The sequence below is a fragment of the Triturus cristatus genome, chromosome 5_1 (assembly GCF_964204655.1).
Source record: "Triturus cristatus chromosome 5_1, aTriCri1.1, whole genome shotgun sequence".
In the NCBI taxonomy this organism is placed as follows: domain Eukaryota; kingdom Metazoa; phylum Chordata; class Amphibia; order Caudata; family Salamandridae; genus Triturus; species Triturus cristatus.
Window position 1 is genome coordinate 312,586,354 of NC_140587.1, and position 25,247 is coordinate 312,611,600.

A 25,247-nucleotide genomic window follows, 5' to 3' on the forward strand; every position below is an offset into this window, starting at 1 on the left:
TAAATTCAGGAATGTAAATGTTAATGAAATTGATTGAAACGCAATGCTATAATTATGCATGTATGTTTATTTCCGGACCCTTCCCTTAGCATTAGGCATTGCAGTTGCTTTAAAATGCACCATTATAAGATGGCCGACAGTGAAATAAACTTCTGTGATGAAGGAAAGTTTCATTATTTCTATTTTTGAATGAATTTACTTCCTTCTTTTATGTTTATGTTTATTTTTGATTTGTTTTAAAAGGTACATGTTTAGTAAGCCACACCAACCTTGAGGAAGGCATTTGAGCCAAAACGCGTCTCTTTGGTGTTGTGGTCGTGTTGGCAATTAAAATCTGATGAAATAAGCATTCCGAGTGTGCGCCTCAACTTGTGATCACGACGAGATCATTGTTTCGGTATATATATATATATATATTCACTGAAAAAACCATAGGTTTCAGACATGTTATAGTTAGCGGAAATTTTACTGATAAAAAACCAATGAAATTCCCCCGTTATAGTTAGTGCAGGCAACTATAACTCACGCGACCGCAATCCTCTGCTGATGCTAATACTGTATTTAGACACTTATTTGCCCATGTCTTCTTCCATAAATTTTTAGCTATACATATATTACAAATATTTTTTTTTCATAAAGACACATATGTCATCAGCAGAAGATTGCGGTCGCACCGCGCACCGCGTGCCCACGTTACGCACCGTGCGCACATGGAGGACATATTATGCGCTTCCTTGTGATAGGTAATCTGTTAAATTTAATTTGTATGTTATGATAATAATATGCCATGCACAGAGAGTGTTTTTTTTTTTTTATTAAAATTTTTAGCGTAAGCGCACCGTACGCGTACGGTAAGCGTAATCGGCGAAATTTTCAAAAAATTTTTTTTTACCGTTTTTGGCCTTGGGGGATCTTTGAGGACTCAACTAACATGGCTATGTGCATGGGCGCTGTCTAAACAGCCCCTTTATATGTTTTTTGCCTTTGTTTACAGCCCCCCCCTCAGAGTGCGAGAGAGAAAATGGCGGCCGCCGCTTCCTGGTTTCGACCGATTCGAATGTTTACTTAGATGTAACAGCCAATCAGAATCGCGCTCGCGCACGCCACCGTACGCGTACGGTAAGCTTACGGTAAGCGTACCGTAAGCTGGCTCAGATATATATATTGATTTAAAGGCTATTTTCTCAGAATCTACTGAACAGATTTACACCAAACCTACAAAAGGCACTTCCTTGACCTGAGGACTACCTCTCTGCCAAATTTCTAGTAATTCTGTTCAGCCGTTCGGGCTGTAGCCCTGTCTAAAGGTCCTATGGAAAAATACATGGGAAAAACGCGTTTTGGGACCCCCCTTTTATCTCAGCCCCCGCTTGACGAATCCCCCCGAGACTTTCAGGGTAGGAGCGGAGCGTAGCGCCCCACCTATTTTGAGAAATTCGCGAGGATTCGTCAACCGGCGCCAAAGTTATTCAAAATAGAATGTTGCGGATTTCCTATGGAAACAGGGTCCTAACTATAACTACCTACTGGCGACCGCCAGTAGGTAATATATATAATTATGAGTGTGTGAGTTATTGAGCTGTGATTTTTTATGTGTTAAGTGCAAAGAAACTCTATTATCTGGATAACTTTCAGGGGTAACTGGAAAACCACAAGGATTTTACACAAATTTTCAATACATGATTATGGGGATTGTTTAGAGTTCAGAGGGCAGGGTACTCCACCACAAACATGCCTGAGTACACTCAGCACCAAATTCCTGGTTCAGCCACCCTTATTAGAGTTGGGGGAATCATTATGTTTATGCTGCAGTATGTCTGGGACTTTTTCTGTTTGTTTTTCAAAAGCAATCTGTCACTTTTGGAGAAAAAACTTCGCCCTGCCAGCACAGCAAAACTTCAATGCCTTCAGAGGGGATGGCATGGTGGCAGCTCCTCTGAAGGTACAGAGATCTCCAAATGGCAGGCTATAGCCAATCAGGATAGTGGAATACATTCCTCTGCAGCAGCTGGTACAGAATGGAGTACAGCAAGCCAAAGGCTAAATAAGTGCCTTATTTCTATGACTCTTCAAACTATCTCTTCAGTCCAAAACATTTCAATGTAAAGTCAAGTAGGACCAACACTTCCATGTCAGAGGAGAGTACCCACAATTAAATATAGAAACATTAAGAGCTATGCGACAGTGATGGGTGGGGAAAAAGTGTTCTCGACTTGGGTCATTGGCTTAATATGATGCTGGAGGTGTTGCTGACGCAGGAGGGTGGCAGGTTACCTGTCTGCTGAACTATGATTACTTGTAAGTTATGTGAGTGCTTTGCCAAGTGTGTTTTATATATATTGTTACTTTGCTCATTTTATCTATATTTGTATAATTAATAAAGATAAAGACACATAGTGTTCATCCACATATGAAAAGTGTTTGACAGTGACACCATGAAGCACATTCCCACAGTCATATGCTGCACACTGGACTTGTGCTTTGGACACAACTGTAACATCATAATACTAAACCTTTCTGCATTGTAGTCTTTAATCACTAGAAAGAGAAAATAACACAGTCAGTAACAGCTTTTTTTCTCTAAACAAAGTAGGGCTGCAAAATGGTTTTCTCGCAAATTGTGCTCTATTGATAACAATCTATGCACTCCTGTTCATCTTACTAACACTGCTACTCCTTCTAAGACTCTTTGAGAGTGATTCACAAAAGTAAACCTACACTTTTGTGTAAGTTTATGATTGTTTGCTATTCACTGAGATATTTTACTAGTAGTTGTTGGAAGCCGGAGTGCCCGTCCTGCACCATTGTCTCCAGATGTGAAACCCAGGACTCCCCAATCAAAGTTAGGCCACGTAAGTACACCATTTGAGATAGCCATGCTCACCCCCTTAGTAGCTTGGCACGAGCAGCCAGGCCTATCTCCAAGGCACGAGTGTACAGTATGTGCAACCACACCCACAGCAACCCCCTGGTGACACCACAAATGGACTTGATAAAACGAGTATAAACTTTGTATAAAAAGATATACGATCAGACCACACGATACAAAAATGTACATATAATATGGGGTAAGATTAATTCCAGCTGGCTGGTAGGTTCAAATCCCAACCACAGCTTTCAAAATGCTATGCTGGTCGTAATGCTAGAATCACACACGTTTCAATGGACAGACAATAGTGCACTCCGTAACGATACAATCCTGTGCTAAGCAAAGGAGAAATAATACAATGCGTAACAATACACCCCGATACCTTGCAATGGGAGAAATAATGCAATGCGTACCGCCACAATCATGTACTATGCAATTAAGGAATAATGCAATGCGGAGCTACAATCATGTACTTTACAAAGAAGAAATAATGCAATGCGGGCCGCTGCAATCCTATATTTTGCAATGGAGAAATAATGCAATGCGTAGCGCTACAATCGTGTACTTCATTATGCAGAAATAATGTCAGGCGTCATAAGACAGTCCGGCAGTTCATTAGCAGCAATATTGGCAAAGTGTATTACGACAATCAGACTCTTCAATAACAGTTGCCCCCCACATGTATCAACGATGACATAAAGTGCAGCTTCTCACTCTGGCCCCAGTACTACCACTCCGTTGGTCAGTACGGGCCCCAATCTGAGCCGAAGCAAAGTCTCACGTCGCCAGAAGGTCTGAGAGGCCAAGAGAGTGTCCCTCCGAGCCCGCCCCCTGCCCAGGTAGTGATCCATGTTACCTGGGGGCACGAACCCCCTCTCCTCTCCTCCTTCAGCGAACCGGGCCTTCAGTGCAGGACTTTATCAATGGGCCTCAGCGGCTCTGCCTGGCAGCTCAGCTCCTCCGAGGCTGTTGTTCCGGGTTGCGACTATTAGGAAGGTCTCAGGTGGCTGTGGGGCACACGTACCCCACGCCTCTGAGATTACGTTACTCCGGGTGCACGTTCACCACAGCACCCACCGGATCTCCTCTAGCACGAAGCCATGCACACAACGCTGATGGGACTTCAAGTTGCCTACGAGTGCACCTTCACCAGGCACTCCTTCCTGCAGTCTCAGTTGACACCAAGACACGCACACCGTGCTGCAGAGACTCACTTTCTTCCAGTGCACACGCTGATCAGCCGATCGCCACCACAGTCCCAGGTTGCACCAAAGCATGCACACTGCTTCACTGAGACTTACTCCAACTCTGGTGCCCCAATATTCAGGCGCTTTTCACCAATGCCTTTGCGCGCACCACAACATGCTCACTGTGTCCGAGCCTCACTTCTCCTCCGGTGCACTCGATGACCAGGCGCTCTTCACCAGCGCCTCCGGTGCACCCCGACATGCACCCTGCATGTCCGAGACTCACTCAACTTCCGATGCACACGTTGACCAGGCGCACTTCACTAACGCCTCCTATGCACCACGACGCGCACCCAGCACGTCCAAGACTCACTGCACCTCCGATGCACACGCCAACCAGGCGCTCCTCACCAGCGCCTGCGGTGCACCACAACACGCACCCTGCGCGTCCGAGTCTCACTTCACCACCGATGCACACGTTGACCAGGCACTCTTCACCAGCTCCCCCTTTGCACCATGACACGCTCCCAGCACGTCCGAGTCTCACTTCTCCTCCCTGTGTCCAAGATCACAGGACACACCTTCCGAGGGTCTCAAGCTGGCACAACACGCGCCCACCACATCGCTCAAAACTTCTCCGGAAACTTTAATGTTCCTGTGTTTCCAAACTGGGAGCCAGCTCACCTCGGGCCCTTGGGATAACAAGACACAGCACAAAGCACAGTCTTCTTCAAGCTGGGGGACCCAGCGCACACAGCACAGTCCCAACAGCCTCTTCCTTGGTTAAAACAGCAAACTGCAGACCAGCCCCAGATCACGAAGCAAGGGTTGGTCCTTCCCAGCAGTCTCCTCAGTTGTTATTTCCTTAGCAGAGGTTCCTCTTGACCACAAAATGGGTCTAAGCCTTTTTAGTCTCAATCCATTTCTATTCCAATGTTCTGGGGCCTCAGCTCCCATAGTTATACCCCTAAATGTCTTTGACGTTCGTTGTGCTCAGGGGTACCTGACCCCTGCCTAAATCAGTTCTGGGTGTCTCCCTCCCAGTGTCACCTCTCTCCCTTTGATACTGGGGGTCTGGATCCTTAATCACTCAGCAGGAGATTGGTCAATTGGTTTATAGCTGCAGCCCAGGCCTTTTCACCTCCCAAGATTCTAATCCCGTTACTCTCCAGATGCAGTGCAGCCTGGTACCATCTCAACCCCTCCCTGGGTCAGGACCTCTCCCAGCTCCTCGCACCTCTCCCAGGGGAGCTCTGCTCTTCTTTCAGTCACTGAGTCACTGCATGTTGCCTTAGACCAAGTAGGTACCGTGGTCTTAATCCTCCTGGATGTAAATGCAGACTTTTATACTGTATCTCAGGCAAATTTACTGCATCAATTGTATAACATTGGTAGCAAAGATAAAACTTTAGCTTGGTTCTCATCTTTCCTAACGTATAGGTCACAAGCCATTTTTCTGCCATGGCTATGTTTGGTATCAATCTGTTCCTGGCAGCCCAGCTGAGCCTCCCACTGCGATCTCTCCCAGGGCAGCAGGAGAAACGGGCCAGGGATTGGCAGGAGGTCTGTCAGTGTAAAACAGCTGCAGCCCAGGGTGATGGCATCTCACTCACTCAGGGAACAAGAACATGCAACATCTGGAGAGAAAGGGAGGAACAGCACAAAGGGAAGAGGCAGAAGGTCACTTTGGCATAAATCGTTATAGAATTAGTGTAGGCTAAAATAAATGAATGCATTAAAGTGGGGACTGCCAGACACTCCTGAGGCTTGAGCCGGGAGCGGAGGCAGTTTGTCTTATTATTTCTCGCTGCGCTTTTAAACTTTTACTCTTTTAAAACTGACCAGCATTGTTTTTTATCCTGCCTATTTGCACTTTGAGCATTTTTGCACATTTGATATTTGGAATTCTCGCTGCCTCCCTTACATACCTCTGCGTTGGGAGGGTGCTTTCTTGTGGTCCTAAAGGTCCCGAGAGCCCGCCGTGCACAGGCGCGGCCGCCATCTTGGGTGAGGGTAGGTTGCGGGCCAGCCTCTCCATACCCCCACTGGAAGAGGGGATTTAATGCGCGATGGCGCGAGCGCGCAGATGACTGCTGGACACTCCTGAGGCTTGAGCCGGGAGCGGAGGGGGTTTGTCTTATTATTTCTCGCTGCGCTTTGAAACTTTTACTCTTTTCAAACTGACCAGCATTGTTTTTTATCCTGCCCATTTGCACTTTCAGCATTTTTGCACATTTGATATTTGGAATTCTCGCTGCCGCCCTTACATACCTCTGCGTTGGGAGGATGCTTTCTTGTGGTCCTAAAGGTCCCGAGAGCCTGCCGTGCACAGGCGCGGCTGCCATCTTGGGTGAGGGTAGGTTGCGGGCCAGCCTCTCCATACACCCACCGGAAGAGGGGATTTAATGCGCCTAAGGCAAGCCAGTCTGCGCCCGTCCACACCAGAACGGGCCCAGGGGCCAGGACCCATACACTCCCTATCCAGGATAAGATAACATATACTAGTGCTCAGCTCCACCAGCTTAATAGGGCACCGATTGCTAAATGTTTCCATCAGATGCGGTGCGACAAACTTGGGAAAAACTGTTCACACTGTTCTTTTATTCTGCCTCCCCTTATTTCTTCACCCACCGCCTGTACAGCATACTATAAAATATTTCTACTCAATTGTAGATCTATGGCTAAACATCGTACGGAGATCTCGATGTTGCTACAGGACTTTAACCCAGATGTCATATTACTAACTGAAACCTGGCTTAATTCCAGCTCAGACCCAGATATTGTGGAGACCCTCCCTCAGGGATACCTAATACAGAGGGTGGACAGAGCTATAGGTAAAGGTGGAGGCATCGCAATCATTTTCAAAGACTGTTTTTCCTGTTGTTTACTAGGTAACCCCCTTAAAGACTGTGAGAACATGCTTTTCTCTATTGAATTTTCCCCCCTATTGTCAGTCTCTGGCATCCTGATTTATCGGCCTCCTGGAGCAGAAGGCTCCTTCTGTAAAGGATTGGTAGAGACAGCGATTAATTTAGCCAGCATGTCCACTAATTTTACTCTCTTAGGCGATTTTAACCTACATTTTGATGACCCTACAGCGGTCACAGCGGGCAAATTGGTAGCTGACCTTGCGACTCTGAAGCTTTCACAAAAGGTCTCAAGGGCTACGCACATGAAAGGGCATCGCCTTGACTCTGTGTTCTCCAATGTGGAGAACCTTACAGGAGATGATCCCGGTTCCTTGGTCCGACCACTTTCTTATTCCTCTTTCTTGGTGTCCGGTGAACCCTACTCTGCAAGTCCAACCTTTAATGATTTTGAATAGACCCTGGTCTAAGCTCAACCCAGATAATTGGATTCAGGTGCTGGAGAAGACCAGACACCGCCTCAAAAAAATTGGAATTGGTGGCATGGCCCTGAAATGGCTCTGTTCTTTTTTAGAGGATCGAGTCTTCCAGGTAATTGAGGGAGACGTGAGCTCGCCACCTCAACCTCTGCTATGTGGCGTCCCCCAGGGATCGTCACTAAGCCCTACCCTGTTCAATATATACATGGCCCCCCTGGCAGCTATTATAGCACCATTTGGAATTCGAATGGTAACTTATGCCGACGATACCCAATTAGTTGTGGCTCTTAACCAAATGACTCACCAGACTAAGGCCCTCTTCTTTTGTTTATCTGAGGTCTTTAAGTGGATGACTGCCTATCAGCTGACGCTGAATGGCGATAAAACGGAGATTATGATTCTGGGTAATCCCCCCCAGCTATACTGGAGTCCTCATGGCCAGAGTGCATGGGCCCCCTTCCTGTTTTCAAAACTGAAATAAAGAGCTTAGGCATTTGGCTTCACCAGGATCTGTTGTTCAAAGTGCAAGCAAGGAAAACAGTGGCCACCTGCTTCGGCCTGCTCAGAATGACTAGGAAAGTGCTGCCTCTCCTCCCCCCTTTGGCCAAGAAAATCCTGATCCAGTCCTTGATACTTTCTAGGATTGATTATGGCAATGCCCTTTTTCTGGGCGCTCCAGCGTCAGTTATGACCAAACTTCAAAAGATCCAAAACTGTGCAGCCAGACTGCTTTCAGGCGTATCCAATCGTTCTTCTGCTAAACCTTTGATTCGCTCACTGCACTGGCTGCCGGTGCAGGAGAGGGTAAACTTCAAAGCCCTTTGCATTGTGCACAAAACCCTTCAAGGGTATGGCCCCCCTCTCTTGGCACCCTTAATTCGGCCGTACAAAGCCAACAGGAATCTCCGCTCCAATGATCTTCACTTGGAATCAATCCCGAAAGTTAAAAGGGCCAGAAGTGGAGGTCGCCTCTTTTCTTTTAATGCAGCCAAACTTTGGAATACCTTGCCTCTCCGGCTGCAAAGTGAACCTAACCACCTTGCCTTCCTAAGACAATTGAAAACTCTCCTGTTCCCCTAATCTTCCTCATCTTGTTCCGTGCAGTTTAACCCAGCGCTGGGAGGCCTCCGGGTAGCCATGCACTTTATAAATGCTCTTTTCATTTCTTTTCATTCATTTAATTCATTTCAAAGTAGCTCTCATGAGAATTAAAGTAGTTCCTTCAAATAAGCTACTTTTTAATGGCTGCAAATGCTGCATATCACAGTGATTGCTCTCATTGTATTTCCTTTTGTTGCAGCAGTGCATACATACTGCATAAATATCTGCACTCATAAATGCTTCCTGCTGCAGGAGGAGTACTGTACTGGCACTCGGGGCGGCTCCTCCATTATGGCAGAGGAGCGTCACCCCACTAGGTGGCAGCATAGGTAAACACTCTAAAATTATAATATACCAATTTTATTGTTATTTTATTTTTCGTCTCACTTGCGGCTGCCAGCGGCACGTCATAGAGCAGGGCCATGCATCCTACAACAGCAGTGAGGAGGCAGGGTGATCGGCACTACTCAGTGAAGAACGCAGCACACATGGAAAGAGCAAAAATCGAGGAGAAATTAATAATTTCTCCTCGTATCACCATTCTAAGACCAGGTATTACCTGGCCTTAGTTTATGGGGCTGCCCCAGCCTTGTAAATCTGGGGCAGCATCAAAAAAGAATGGGTGTTGCAGTGTAGAATGCCCACTGCAACACCAATTGCCCGGCGCTTTTCGGCAGCAGACTGCGGAAGTAAGGGGCATATTTACAAGGTGGCGTTACGCCAAGTTGAGTTGCATAGTGTCACCTTGTAAATATGGGGGATGGCGGAACGCCACCGTAGCATCAAAAAAAGTGAATCTCCCGTGGTGTTAGGGTCTTGTAAATATGCCCCTAAGTGTTCATTGGCTCCCAAGAGACGTGTGGGAGAGGAAGGGGCCTTTACACATCACGTGGCCACGACTCTCCACCCACATGAGTCAGGCGAGTCATGTTCATTGAGGGAGTAAGGCTACAGCTGGGGGCGGGAGGGTTCTTTTTTCTTCAAAACCTACTTTAGGGATATAAATGAAATCCTACAGTGTAGATAGGGGTACCTCCGTTCTCCTGTCTGCGTTGCACCTCTTCTACCCCCTTTTCGCCGTCTCCACCCACCACCATGGGATTCTTGTTCCAAGCAAAGGCCTGCACATTGGAAGCGTGCCTGGTGTGAGTGTAAAGCCTGCTGGATCCCTCTGTGAACGATGGATGCACATATCTCTGCCCTAGGCACTCCCCTGGTCGGACCACTATGCACAAGTAATATGCACAGCATATCCGCACGTGCAACACGAAGGTGCCACACAATCTCAATCTGTGTAAATGATTCTAGTGCACATGGACATGTGCAAAATGCGCTTTTCCCATTCTGAACATTCACAGATTTCAAAGGCGTTTGTGTGACATACGCCCAAGTATATTTATGAGTCAAATGTAATAAAAATATTGGTTACGAAATACTCATCTGGTGGAAACAGTTCATTTAGCTGTTGTTTCCAAACATGTTTTTTGACAACAGAGTATTTCTTTCTCCAATAGACACTGATATTTGCGATTTGGTATTTGGCTCAGACAGAGCATTAACATCCATTATGCCAAATAAACACGTTGAATGAACTTCGACATAATATTGGATTCACACTGTTCGGGCCACACAAGGCGGTTTCTGATACTATACTTTCAGAAACATCTGCAAGTGATTCCAAGCTCTGCCGGCCCAGATCCACTCATGCTTTATGTATTCATATAGAAAAAGCAATCCTGTGTTCCAGAATTAAGTAGGAATACAAAAATATTTTCTTCTTTAAACGTGAGATGCGTGGGAACGGAAAGGTCCCTCGGTCTGGGAACATTATTAAATATTTACCCAGTAATATATTTTAAGAACACCATTAGAGAGCAAGTAGCTTATGTGCGTTTTGCTTCTACTATCAAAGGGTTTGTAAAAAAAATCTTAAATTATATTGATTTATGGAGTGGTTGTCCGCAAACCTTCTTGGCGCTATTGTGAAATGTAACACCTAGATAAAATAATCACAAACATGATAGAATGCACATAGTGGGTGAAAAAGAGAGCAGGATAAGGATAGTATTCAAGTAGCAACGTTTTAAGCAGTTCCCTGAATCCGAACATGTGTGCTTCAGAGCACATTGAAAGAGTCAGTGAAGACCAGACTTTGGTCATGCATGTTTCCAGCCAGCTTTAACTTCCTGCCAGAGATTAAGCAATCACATGAATAAGGGATAACGTGTGTATAGAGCGACTTTGGATCCGCACCTTTGTTCATCTGCCTACTAACAGCAGCTCTGAATTTGACTAAGGAGCAATTGTGGTTGCTTTTGCAGGAGCTTCATTACAGTACAGTAAAGAGCCCAAGTACTGCAATGGAGGTGGATATTTTAATATTAGATTTCTAACCACCTCTCTAGAAGATCACCATCAGAGCTCTTTGGTGCGCTGGTGACACCGCCCGTAATGCCCCATGAAGCATCAGCAGAAGGGCCATGCCGTGCAGCATGATGCAGTGGGGAATACCCTCACCCAAGATGGCTGCGACAACCAACTGTAATGACGTGGTGGTGTTGCCCAATCATGTTAGCACGGCCAGTTACAGTTTATCACTGGTGCAACCACGGGCCTTCACTCATGTTTTATGTTCTTTGCCACCAACAGCATTCTTTGTTTTATGGAAGTTTGCAACATGGCTGGTTTTACAGGCCTTTCTCTGTAGTATCAGTGCAGCTGACAGTGCTGCTGTGGAAGACACAGCGGCTGCAAGCAGTGCAATTTGAAACGGGTGATATTACAGTAGTGTGGTTGGGGCCTCTGCAGACGTGCTGGATTGCATCTGATTGGTAGGGGAGGCTATGAAACCTCACTGATAATAAAAGGTTTTGTTGTCATCTATGTTCCTTGTTGGAGTTTACTTCATTGATCACAACAATGGGGAAAGAGGTGATTCAACCACATCACCCCCTCTCTATAGCTTCTAGACTGGCTCCCAAAGGAAGCCAGAATCCAATTAAAAACAGCTTGCCTGACACACAAAGTACTTCACCATAAGACACTGAGGTAACTCAAAAGTTAGCTCACAATATCAGGGGGCAACTGCTCCTCACATAGCCCAAACTCCCTCGTGCTAGAACCTCCACGGTTCAGAAAAAAGAAGACCTGCGGCTTGAGTTGGCACCAAGAATATGGAACTCTATACCTTCGAAGATCAGGTCAAACCCTTCTACAGGCACCCTCAAGAAAGAGGTCAAAAGCATTATACAAAACACATTCCTAGATTAAGTTCTAGGCACTAAACTCTCCTCACCAGCAGGTCTCAATCTCTGACAGACTCAGCAATATCAACGAGCATGTGCTATCATGCATCGATAAGAAGTACTATAGTATAGAACTTGAAGCTTTCATGAGTGCATGGCGCTTAACGAAAAGTGTTACTATGGTTTTTCACATTCACTTTTCTTTTTACCAGATATATTGTACAGCACTCAGATACCCATGAGTCATGTTCACGCTTTATGAAACTCTCTAAGTAAATAGACATAAATAAATGGTGCCATGTTGTTCTATTGATTATTCTTTAGTTTGATTCTGTAACTTTGCCAAATTGGTGTTTCGAGCATGACAATTGGTGTTTTATGTGCTTTGTTAACCATAACTGGTCAATTTCAATGGTTTCACGAGTTTGAGCAAGAACGATAACCCGCTTTTTAAAACAAACTATAGCTCATACCATCCACCATGCTCAAAATATTGATTTGGACAAAGGTACAGAAACAAGCAAACTAGAAATTAAGAGAACAACATAGCGTCATGGCTGGTGGTGCAAGGTATGCTGTGTGTTGTGTGCTTTGCTAACCAAAACTGGCAAATTTCAATGGTTTGGGGTGTTAAAGTCAGAACCATTTTTTAATTGTGTTTTTTCAGTGATTTTTCTTATAATGTAATACTTTTTAAAATTTATTTTTTATTCAGTTTATTAAACATTTTCGTGAACACATCTGGATGGAGAGGCATTACATGCACACTTTGTTTCTTCGGGCTCCTGGAGGTCGATGCCCAGGATTACATTTAAAGGTAGACAATGTGAATTACAGTCTGTCTTTTGGTTCCTAGAACTACAAGAGTTCAAAGTGTTAATAAATAGTAGTGTGCAAAATTACAAGTTGCTTCATAGACAACATTCTACAAAACAACCAGGAAGGGTGAAAAGGGAGGTGTGGGGCAACAAGGGGGAGGGGAAGAATTAAGCAAGGGGGATTTAATGAAATACTTTAATTTCCATCCCTCAAGGTGCATGGCCTTTGGTTGTTCACAGCAGGTGATAGTTGGGTGAGGCCCTGTATCCAACCTACAATGAGAATCCAGCCCCTTCAGGGCATGGCCTTTGAGTATACAAAGCAGGGGCTAAGTGCAGGGCCTTACATGCATACAGATTCTCTGTTCAACCTTCTATCAGCAAACCCCTGATGAGCAAACCTTAGGCCATGTGCAGTGTGGCTTTGGCACAGGACCTGGCTTACAGCCAGGTTCTGTTACCTATACCATGCCATCAGTTAATCCTCTCTGTGCATGACCTTCAGCCACAGAGTAGCAGGATTAGGTGCAGGTCCTGGTTATTGACCAGTGCCTGTGCTCTCCCCACTGCCTTCAGCCTACCACAGTGGCACACAGCATTTTGGCTGCATGCAGCGCTGGTTAGATGGAGTACTTTGCTTGCAGTTAGGCCTTGGGGTCAACCCTATGTCATCAGAAAACTCCTTATGCACGCAGCATTCAACAGTACGCTGCGGATATTGGTTGAACTGGGGTGGCAAAGTGAGCTGAAGAATGATGAAGGATTCGACCCAGATCTGTGACTGGGGGTGAATGTCTACAAAGTTTCAGCGCTCCGTCCATCATCTCCTTGTGTTTGCTTTGTTTGCCCTAAGTTGGCAGGGTATGCCCAGACAAGGGTCCCTTGCCTACTTTGCCACTGGATTCAAGCTAGCCAGGCTGCTGAGGGGTGTTACCTGGAAAACCGGTCCCAGGATGCTTTTTTTTGGTCCAGGCAACACCTGGCCTGGCAGTTCGGGCTGGACTGTTCCCATAAGGAACAGGGTCAAGACTGATTTGCATATGGCTGGGTCTAAACTGGGGTGGCAAAGTGAGCTAAAGAACGATGATGGATTCAACCCAGATCTGCGACTGGGGTGAGTAAATGAAAGGCTTCAGCGATCCGACCATTATCTCCTTGTGTTTGCGTTGTAGGGCCTTGCCCGGGGCCAGGCCCAGTGCCTACCCCCAACATGTAGCCTACCCCCACCGTGGGGCACATCCTTTGAGCATGTGCAGGACGTGTTGGGAGCAAGGGTCTAGTTCTTTGCTTGTGGTTAGGTACCTGTTAAAGTATTTAGCTTTGCTATCCTTTTTTTTAATCATAGTGAAACGTTCCAGTCAGAAGAGATTCGAGAGAAAACCTCAAAAAAGCATTCAGTTCTGTCACCTAAAATAGCCACTCCCAGCAGCCTTGAATTCTTTGTTACACAAGAGCTGCGTACCAAATTTGGTGTTTTTGTCTGGCGTGGGATTTTACTTTTCCATGCCTTTGGGTATCCCTCAGCACCCCCCTGGGGTCAGGCATGTATGAGAATGACCCTCAAACATTTGTTTCCCATAACGTGAAATTATTATGTTACGACCAACTCAAGAGTTTAAGATGGTTGAAAATAAATTCAGAGCCCTTTTCCAGCCTATTACATTTCTTAAAAAAATTTGATTGACAGGAATCATGAGTCGTTACTTTGATTTAAAAAGGCAGAGATATAAAAAAAAGTTATAACTCTTTAAAGTCAGTTCGGCAACTCTTTAAAATGTTAATAACAGATTAACACCACAGTAACAAAAGCAGCTATCTGAATAAAGATCTACATTCATGCCAAATCTGATTTAAATTCATTCAGCAGTTCCTCTGTTAGTGTAAGCACAGTTATCTGTGAGAGCTTAAATGGTAAAATAGTTCTTTTTGGATCCCGCCCTTAAGTTTTTTTCCTTGCACGTATCTACACAGAAATTAGAATTAAAAATGGAAAGGGAAATGGTAAAACTGTTTTGTGGGGACAGCTTCCTCTTTGCGATTATGTTACTACCCCAACCTGAGAGTTGGTAACTTTTTAGGTTGAGCCTAGACAGCGCATGCGCTGTCAGTAAGACCTGTTGTTATCTCTTCTGTTGGCTTTTGGCATGCTGATCAATTGCCATTGGTTGTTACCTGTTGCATTCTGAAAGAGTGTCATTAGGTCTCGCCTACACAGCGCACATGCGCTGAATAGGAGAGACCTTTAGTAATCGATTCGCTTTTTGCCCCAAAAATGTGCACGTGTTGCATTGCTTTCAATGGCAACGCGTGCACGTTTGGAGATTTCCTTGTGAGAGCGAGCTTTGAACAGATGGTTCCTGCTCGCACCTGCAAGGGAAACAGGCGCAGGTACCCTCCTCTCCCCTCCCCCTACTGCATCCTCCCCTCCTTGTTTTACTCGCTTGTTACATGACGATGCTTACCACGTGGATTCCTGACGGTTTTAAACAATGGCGCAGTATATTCCGTAAGATCTCTTGCCGGATATCTTGCTGGTTATTATGCTCAGAAGAATTGTTTCTTCACAATTGACCACATCTCGAATACGCTCGTGGTATGATTCCTTCTGGTTTTCGTCAGACAATATTTGTGATCTTAGAAGATAGCCGTTCTGACAACAGAGCTTTTTTATTTCTTATTTGGTCCCTTTTTGATTCTTGTTCGTGACGCGCTTGTGACGTCACTACGCATCGAACTTGGATTTCTGCTGGCTTGAAATAATGGCGCAGTACATTCCGCAAGTTTCTTGCCGGTTATCATGCCGTCTTTTGTGTCTTCTGCACTGCGAAGGTAAGCTTTTTACATTATGCTTGGCGTTGCACTATGCATCTGGGACTTTGTTACTTTGCTGAATATTGACCTTCCGCCCAACACACCCTTTGGTGCTTTTAATACTAAGTGGGATGATTGGCCTCGCTACACTGTAGGAACATCGTGTGTCTGGGGCGGGGTTGCCCTGCTGATTTTATGACTATTGGTTTATACGTCTGTCGGCAACTTGCACATACTATGGGGTTCTTTGCTCAACTGGCTGCTCCACCATTTTTAGACAGATGGAGGAAATTGGTGGGTGACAAGAAGATATGGTTCAGGGACCCTAATGGATTCTGTCTACTTCCTTGCCGGATCTGGGAACAAAGAGCCTCATGTACATCAGGATTTTGCAGTTGCAAAGCCTGTAATTTGCAAAATCACGGGCTGTGTGACCACAAGGGACCTTTTTTCTATTTACAAAACGCCTTTTACGTGTCAGAAAAGTCTTCCAGAGTCATAAAGTAGAAGAGATGTCTACAGAAGTATATGCAATGAAAACAACTAAAGTAGCAAGTACAATTTCCATGCATTTGTTTACATTAGGTTTCCATCATCCTTTTTCCACCAGAAAATATTCACAATATTTTGTGATGTTCTGCGCAATTACCTCTTTTCTTGAAAGCCGGTGTTATCTGGAGAGATGTGAAGTAATTAAGTTACAACACACTTTTTTCATAACAACAAGACTAGGTAAGCCCATAAACCTGTATCAACAAATTGGTAAATTGACTCATGAAACCTGTCAATGTGCAGAGCATAATTTGGGAAATTCTGAGGCTAACCTGCCTTTGAGGCTCTTCTGGGGTTTGTCACATTTCACTTTACAAAGACGATAGATGGTTTGCTAATACCTGTTTATTTAGATTCTACGTTAGTCTTGGGCATTAATAAATTCTGTATTTCTGCCCATGTTATTCTGAGCTTACATTTACAATCGTGGGTCGGATTCAGAAGTAGTTTTATGCAATTTCAGTGTGAACTCCCTAAAGCAAAGAAATCCTGCCACTTCCGCAAACACAGTGGTTCAGATGATGTTTGCCAGCAGTGCTTTCAGACTATGCTATTACTTTTTATCCTTAGGGTTTTTATTCTCCTGTGATATGTTGTCCCATTAGGCTCCCGGGTGAATGGAGCTATAACAAGCATTGGCATAGCCAATAGATCTCGCCTTTGGGACCTTATAAGTGTTTAGCCATGCAACAGTTGATGTTGTTGCACCAAGGATATTGTGCTGCATAACGAAAAACTTATAAGTTCAAAAAGTGAGACCTATTGGCTATGCCAATGCTTGTTTTATTGGTGTTTGTCCAACCTTTCTCTCTCTGTTCCCGCCCCATGGCCATTTCACAAATTGTTTCTTTTGGTCAACCCAACAGGCCTCCATCTCATCCCGTCAGGCTCCTTCATAGCACGCTTGCCCCCTCCTACCGCCTGGGAAGGCAGCCTATCCTTTTGGTTGGCCATCCCTTCGCAATGCAATGTTTCTCATGTAGAGCTTTTGTTCACGCGCTCGGGTTTAATATTTACAAACATGGCATAGTTTGATTTCGATTTTATGCGATATTTTTTTGTATGAATTCGTATAAATTTGTTATATCAATCAGGGGACAGCCGACACAGAGACTGGAACCTGGGTCTCCAGTTCCAAATGGTAGGTCCCAAAGTCCATGGAAGTCAGATTTGAAGTTTCCGCCTAAACGTGAAGGGGAGTTGTGTTCAAAGGTGACTGTCAAACTCAATCAGCTGAGTGTCTATTAAACTCAACAGAAAGGTTATAGGTTGTGAAATTGCAGCAAGTGTGATGTGTATTACTTATTACAGTTGTATCAAGTGCAAACTCCAATACATGAGAATAAGCCCCTCCCTCATACCACTCACAGCTACAGGATAGGATTTTCTTAGTAGCTAGCAGGGCCTGTCAGTAGAGCTGCAGGGAGAGCTGCCCACATCAGCGTCTCCCCCTGTTTACAATGCCAAAGGCAGGGCCATGCGGCGTCCGTGAGCTGCTGCCGCCAATCCTGAAGTGTTGTCCCCTCCATGCCAGTATCATGTGCTGTCACTGGTTGCTTGCCGCAGAGTGGCTCTTTTTAATCTGAAAGAAGCAGCAGAGCTTGTGCTAGGTGCACGGCTCCATGCTCTCTTGATTGCCCCACTCCTGGCACACCTGAGGCCCGGAGTGGCACAGCCCAGGCCCATCCTGCTATTGGTAGTTCACTAGGACACTTGGCCTCCACCAGTTTCACCCCATGATGTGGAAATGAATATATAATGTGCCTTTGTGACTGCATTGTTACCATGCGTACCATTACAAGGCAAGTCATTACAATGACTTGCTGTGGGGGTGGAGGGGCGCTGGAGTATAGAATAGTATAATTTACTATCCCAACCCCAGTCTGTGCAACAGTAGGGAAGGTGTTGGATTTAAAATCTGACACCTAAAGCCCCCAACAGCAAGTCGTTGTAATGACTTGTATTGTATTGGTATGCGTGTTAGAAACATGGTCGTTGTACTGACCACATTGTAATGGCACTGCGTTGTACCAACACCATTGTAAACGCTGTTTCTTGCGGAAATAGTTCATTCAATTCCAGCCTACATGCCGCTTCCTCTCCTGCACGAACAACACCTGTGACCTCCACTAATGCTCTGACAGCCCACCCATCATGGCCCAGAACAAGAAATCCAAGTCTGCTGTCAGCAGTTCCCCAGGGGCAATGGAAAGCCCACAGACGTACCACTCATCACCAGTATAACAGGGCAGGTATCCCGCTCTCTTAGACCATGGACCTGTGGTTTAAGACAATTGTTATTCAGCAATGTAAAGCTGATATTCTGTCTATAAAGTCTCAATAAATAAAAATGGAGGACTGGAGTGGGACATCAGATAGTCATGGGCAGTTTTTTAAAGAGGTTAGTTAACTATAGCTGACTTTTTTCTTTATTTCCTGGTCTGTAATAAATCTTTCCACATAACTTCTGGATTTCAAGGATCAGAATGATAGAAAGGTATGCCTGTGAAAGCCACTAACTTGATTTTCGGAACTCTCTGGTTTTCATGTGACAGCTGTGAGTGGCTCATCCATTGCTAGTGTTAGATTTAGGCAGTGGGTGGTGGACTTGATTTGTGTGGACCTCCATATATGATTAGCCATTAGTTTTGTGGAATTATTTTTTTATGTTGCCATCAATAGTTGCTTTTGGACTTAGGAGCTATTGTTTGGAGTTCATATCAGACAAGTTGCTTAAAAGACAGTCCTGATTCAATTATTGGTTTACTTATAGTTGACTTTTAAAAATTATGAGTGTGCTAAAATTACATTTTGAAATGTTTGTGTGAAACCAACACCCTTACCTTGGAGGTAAGAGGTCTTTCATGGAGGTGGAAGTTGACCTGTGTTTTACTGGCTACAGATGAACAGAGGAGTGCTAAGTTGGGAGCATTAAAACTGCTGATTTGGAGTTACGACAGCCAGTTTTGGAATCTGGAAAGAAAACTCAGGGAACCCACTGATAAATCTAGCATTCTTACTGTGCATGCACACTAATCCATTCCACACCACATAAATCAACACATAATTCAATACAAAACCACATTATTTCACATTATTTCATTCTAGAACACAATTACCACTACACACCACATATATCCATTACAACACGTAATTTAACATCATACCACAAAATTCAACAGCACATCACATATACTTCACTATATAACCCTCCACAACACAAAATACAATTCCACATAATTACACTACATTACACACAATCCCCCTCTACATATTTCCAAAACACCCAAAAACACAAAATTACTATCCACATATTACAACTGCACACCATGCCACATAATTCCACACCACAAATCCACACCACACAATGCCACAACTAACAATTCGAATCCAACCCACATAGTTACACCACACACCAAATACATCCACTCCAATTCATAACACATAGTTAAAATACATTTTCAACGCCTGTACCTCAAACTCTTTTTTTAAACCCCCAAACACAGATCTGGAGCTTAGCTCCTTCCTATTTGTTCTTTTACATCACCACAAACACAAAGCTATCTACGCACTTCCAAGCAGCACAATACATCTCCACACATTTCTAATCAAAACCACATTATTCCATAACAAACTACACAATACAACTGAACAACACAATTACACAACACATCACATACATCCAATCCACACCACACAATCCACATCGAGCCACAAAATTCAACAGCACACCACCAATACACACCCCTCCACAACACAAAATACCATTCCATATATTCATACTCCATAACACATGATCTCACTCCACATAATTCTAGTAACTCAATACCACACAATTACTATCCATAAAATTCCACCGCACACCATCCCACATAATTCCACTACACAAATCCACCACACAAATCCACAAATCCACAGCTAACTCATCCAATCCTACCAATACAATTCCAGTACACACCACATTCCTACACTCATAACACACAGATAAAAGATATTGCCATTTACAATGCAAATAGCTCTAACTCAAACAAATGCAAGACTGATTGCATTTCCAATGCTTGTTTGTGATTTGTGACTGCATTGAGGTCACACCCATTGATATATTGCATTATGACTCGCTGTGAGGATGGTTGTCCCTTTCATGTTCCTTCTTTTATTGTATTTCATAATGAGCAAGAAAACACCTTTCACATATTGCATCCTTGCAAAAGCCTGTAATTTTGCAAATCACAGCCCTTGAAACTGAATAATGCAGTGGTTCATCATACCCTTGATGCTTTACAGTTCTTGTCTGCAAGTCTGCATTTGTTTAGTGTGATAATACAGTTCTCAACTCAAAGAAAAAGGTTTTATTTTATGAATGAATGCCTAAGCATCTACATTACTTATTATGACTTTGCTGGTGCATGAAGACAGTTGCTTAGTACTGCTCAGTAGCTTCTTTTGCCAAGGGCTAGATAAAGCAATAGTATAATGAGATTTGCTTTATAGTAAACACAATTGTTCAGCTACTATATACATTAAAATAGTATGAAAATTAGTAAATAGCTGTGTAATTAAGCACTACAGAAAGGCATAAAGGCAGCTTTTCATTGAGCATTACTCTGCATTGGAGAAAAGCTGCAAGTTAAGGCGACTGCAGTCTATCATCAGTTAGATACATGGACTGGGTTCGTCCGGGTAAAACAGTTGCCTTCTTTTCTATAAAAAAGTTCATGGATGGTGGGTCATTAATGGGTTCATCAAGGTTGAACACAGCAGGCTGAAGCCAATGAGTCGCAGAAGGACGGGTTCCCCATGCGGTGTAAATGAAGATGAGATGGCTCAGAGTGGGAGAAGTTCACGACTTGTGCCATAATTGTTCTTGACGTCAATCAGGGATTGATCAGCATCATTTCTAGTGAAGTCTTCAGCGGCCGGTTTTGACGCTTCTTTGGAGCTCAGAATCCACTCAATGGAGCAAGAGTGCACGCTGGTGCCTGCAAAGGGCTCTATGTTGTTGGATGCAGTTTCAACGTTGGTCCCGGTTTAGAACGTAGCAGGAGCTGTGTGAAGTTTGATCCCACCAGCAATATAACCTTGGTGGATCATCTGTAAGGTAGGTCCCGGTCCTACGTCGCTTGGGGCAAAGCTTCCCAAAGGTTTCTAAGTCCCCAATTTTCGGGTTAGGCAGGAGGAGTACACTCGGACACCAGCCAAGTGTTTCAGTACCTCAAGAACAAAACTTGGGGGTCAGAACTTACTCCAACAAAAGTCACCATCAGTATCCAAGGCAGGTCCAGTTGAAACTGGTCAGCTGCGCTCTTCCAGGGAAGTGAGCTTCTTGCAGCTTTTGTGTCCCTGTAACTTAGCAGGAGATCAGCAAACTATCCCTTGGAGTCCACTTCTTTGCCCTTAATCTGTCTTTCACAGGTTCAGTAGTGATCTAAAAAAATGTATGCAGGGGTGCCACATTTATCTCTGGCTCTAGCTTGTGGGTGGGGTGACTCTTGGCCACTCCCTAACCAAAATGAACATGTTCTCAGGGGCAACCCTACCCACTTTTGCTTCACTGGCAGCACTTCTCTTCCCAAAACCAATTTGGCAGAACGTTTCTTTCCCTATACAGAGCTCCGGTGCCTGCCCTGGAGGTGTGTCCAGGGAAATGAGCAACCTCTTTTCTGTGGTCATTCGAAACCAGCTCTGGGGGAAGCTCCTCTCCCACTGTAATTGGAGCCTGTCTGGCTAGGAGTACAAAGGACAGCGGGGCCCAGGTGTGAGCCACATTTGATAATTAAGTTCCTGGACACTGCCCAGATGATCATCCTGTCAGAGGAACAAAACACCTCCCCACACCCAAGGTCTTTGTCTCAGCTTTGGGAGCAAGTTCACACCTCATCAAGGTGCTTTTCAGCTCCTGGGTGACAGTTGGAAGCTCATGCAAATGGGTTTCTAGAGGCTTTCGGCATGCAAAAAGTGACTTTATAAAGGTACTTTTTGTAAAATATGTGTTACAAATTCTAAGGGCCAGATGTATCAATGCATTTTGCGATCGCAAACAGGCAGATTCGCAGAATCGGCCCATTTGCGAGCTCCAAAAAGTGTTTTGCAATGTATCAAGTTTTAGGAATTCACAAAATGGGTAATCACAATTATTTGCGATTACCTAAATTGTGAATGCAGTTAGGGAATCACAATTTGCGATTCCCTAAATGCTATTCTTGCTTTAAGGAATCGCAAATTACCACCAACTTCAAGTTGGTGGTAATTTGAGATTTCCTAGAAAAATTCACTTTTTTGCATTTATCAAAGTGCCATGTGGCACACATACTTGCCCTTAGGGCATGTATGTTTGCCACATGTGCACACATGCACATTTCAGGGGTGCAACCGTGTGTCCTTTTGGCACCCTTGCACCCTTGAAATTGCATACGCAATTTGCGAGTACCTATTGGGCCATAGAAATGAATGGGAAGTCATTCCTTATTTTCGACTCGTAATTTGCAAGTCGCAAATAAGGAATGCGTAGGAATCTCTATTTTAAATGTGAAACCTACATACATTGCATTTTGCGACTCCTTAATAGCGAATCAGAAAAATTTGCTATTAAGGACTCGCAAAATGCAATTTTGATACATCCGTCCCTTTGTTACCAATAAGTTAGATATGTAATAAATATTTTAAAAAGCCCAAAAAAAAAACTGTTCTCTGGTTCTTAGGTGGAGAATAACATTTTTGGAGTTTAATATCAATTCCTAATGCTTTCCTATTGAAGAGGTAAGCCTGATACAGTGAAAATGGCTTTTGAGACCTTGTTTTGCATTAACTTTTACATTTCCTGCTTTTAAATACCATTCAACCTGCCCTAGAGGGCATTAAGGCCAGCATAGGGGTGACTTATTTACTTTAAAAGGAGGTTTTAAGCCAGTCAAAATGGGTTGTTTGGACAGGTTTAATTTGAAGTTTTAAACCTCCACAGCCAGGTTGCTGATGTCAGGCTTGCAGTCAGGTTTTGCATAGGCACTTTAGCTGTGGCATAATATGGGCTGCAGTCCAATAGTGACATTTAACTTACAGGCGCTGAGTACATTTTAGACTATATACTAGGGAGTTATAGTAAGGTAAATGTGCCAATTATGAGTATAGCCAATCTTGACACTATTTAGAGGTCAGTGCACAGGCACTGGGGCCTTGTTAGCAGAGTTCCAGTGTGAAGAATAAAAAAACAGCAGCATCAGTCTAAAATAAATGCCTAAAAGAGGCATTACAACCCTCAGGAAGGTTTTATTTTTTAATGGATGTTGATTCATAAAACGCCATAGGTGAAGAGAGAGTAATACCATGCCCCATAACATAACAGGCAGTGACATCACATTAACTTTGACCCCAGTAATATCAGGAGGGGTTCTGCACAACACAGCTTCAGTAGTATCCTCAGCTATAGTAATGCAAATACAGCCACCTGCTGAAAAACAGCACTGAACCTGTGAATAAAAGCAATGATGGGGACCTTCTGAGAGTATGCTCTTGATGTTTATTTCTCTCACTTAGCCTGTTTCAAAGGGTTTGCATATTGTCTGATCAGTATACAGAGGCATGGGGAGACGATTTGACCTGAATCAGGCAGGTTTGTTTTTCATAAAGTAGGAAACCTGAGACTGCAACATACTGTTGCTTTCTGCAAAGGCGATAAATGTACCATCATATATATTACATCTTGGTGAATAATCCATGCGACTTGGCACTTCCACCCTTCCCAAGTAATATCCAGTCAATTTATTCAACGACACACTTCACACAATTACTAGCAGTTTTTACACTGATTCTTAAGGCTCAGAATCTTTCATAAGGGAGAAGAGAAATAACTTTAAGCACAGAATTTGGCCAAATGAGAAGCAAGGATTAAAAAAAGCACAGGTCTCTTGGTTCCAAAGTTTGGAAATAATCCACTGATCAAAGCTGGGGTGGCAGTGATTCTGATGGTAAGGCCAAGAGACTTTTCCTTGCAGAAAAATGGAGCTCTCTTTTGGCCCGGACCAGCTTTAGAATTGTTCTTTCATTTTCAGCATATTTTGGTGAAGCAGGAAAGCTTAGATGTTAAGTATCCATGTTCCAGGATGAACTATCACCAACTTGACTACATCTAGTTCTGTTGTCTGCCAATTCAGGTGACGTGCCCAACTTGCTGAAGTTTCTGTCAAGAAATGCTCCCACTACCTCTTCTTTGGGCCCTGCAGCAGTAGGTGGTTACTGGACAGTATCCTTAGTGAATCCCAATATTTACCATTGTCTTTTAAAGCTTGGGACTATTTCATTCCATTTGGATACCAGAGTTGTTTATCTTCTAAACTTGCCTCTAAAATGTAGCAGTAACAAGTCAAGGTTCACCCCAGGAGGTGAAAAATGAATCCACATGAATAGTAATTACACTCAATAAGCTTATTATCCAGCGAGTTATATATAGTTAAGGTGGACAAAGAAATGAGCGTCAGCAGTGTAGGCCTTAAAGTCGCACCACTGTGTACTAATAAATATCATTTAAACTCTCAAGCTCTACTTCTCATGGCCCCACTGCTTAGAAACCACAATTAAAAGATCAATCAACAAATCAAGTTGAAAAGGAGAGTTAATTATGTCCAATATATTTATGCTCTATTTTAAGCAGAAAAAAAACTTCCAAAGAGTCCACATATGTATCAAATATGCAGAGTCTGCCAGGATTGAATTTTCAGAAGTCTTGCAAGTAATCCAACTTCTATTTATTTTCAAAACAAAAAGCATTTTCCAATCAGCCCAGCCAACGCGTTTCGTCCCTTAGGACTTCATCAGGGATGCGCGTCCCATGAAATGTTTGGAAAGTGTGCAATGGAGTTTTCAGTTAAATCTCCTCATGTTTGATCAGTCTTAATGGAAAGTTGGATATCCTGTTTGCAAGTGCCACAAAGGCTCAAACGTTTCCTAACTCATGATTGAACAAAATGTATTTCTGTTTCTATTGTTGATGTCAGCAAAATATGAACAACCCTGATGCCACCAATATTAGCTTTTTTTATTTATATTATCTGTTTTGTGTCTGCTATGGTTCACTGTTTATTAATATATTTCAGCTCTGACTTTTCAAGCGTGTTTAAAAACAATATCAGATAGTTCGAGATCTGGGTAAGAGCCTGCAAGATGCCACTCTCTGCAGCGACTTCAGGGAGAAAGGACACATGATGCAAATTCAAGAAACTCATTACACTTTTAAAAGTGATGCAATACTTTGAGGCATTACTGGTAATTATGCTGCATGCTACTCTTAGGGATTATTGCCTTGTGGTGGGTTCAATAACAACACCT